This window comes from Vulpes vulpes, chromosome X (assembly GCF_048418805.1).
Source record: "Vulpes vulpes isolate BD-2025 chromosome X, VulVul3, whole genome shotgun sequence".
Taxonomy (NCBI): Eukaryota; Metazoa; Chordata; class Mammalia; order Carnivora; family Canidae; genus Vulpes; species Vulpes vulpes.
In genome coordinates this window covers 107548040-107548485 of record NC_132796.1, presented here as the reverse complement: position 1 = coordinate 107548485, position 446 = coordinate 107548040, and the positions used below count along the sequence as shown (strand labels likewise).

Sequence of the window (446 nt, the reverse complement as noted above, 5' to 3'; positions counted from 1 at the left end):
AAGAAATAGTGAAAGGGATTATAAGGGAAAGGAGGGGAACTGAGTGGGAAAATTAGAGAGGAAGACAAACCATGAGAGACTCCTAACTCTGGGCAACAAACAAAGGGGTCCAGAAGGGGAGGTGGGTAGGGGGATGGGGTAACTGGGTGATGGGCGCTGAGGAGAGCACTTGATGGGATGAGCAAATACTATATATGGGTGTTAATACTATATATGGGCAAATCGAACTTAAATAAAAACAAGTGTAAAAAAAAAAAAAGAAAATCAAGGACCACTTCAGTTTACAGAGTGTTAAAAATGGCATATGAGAACTTTTGGAATCTTCAAAATCTTACAAGGGAAAGGGCCTTTAGAAAGCATCTAGTCCAGAGATACCTGGCTGGCTTAGTTGGTAGAGCATGTGACTCTTGATCTCAGGGTCATGAGTTCAAGCCCCATGTTGGGCA

The 446-nt window shown here is 42.4% G+C and overlaps 1 non-coding gene across 1 annotated transcript; it reads left to right on the top strand.

Moving 5' to 3' along the window:
- Window positions 1–373: 373 nt before the first annotated feature.
- Window positions 374–446, top strand: TRNAK-CUU (transfer RNA lysine (anticodon CUU)). Its single transcript has one exon. It is a non-coding gene; the product is annotated as a tRNA-Lys (tRNA).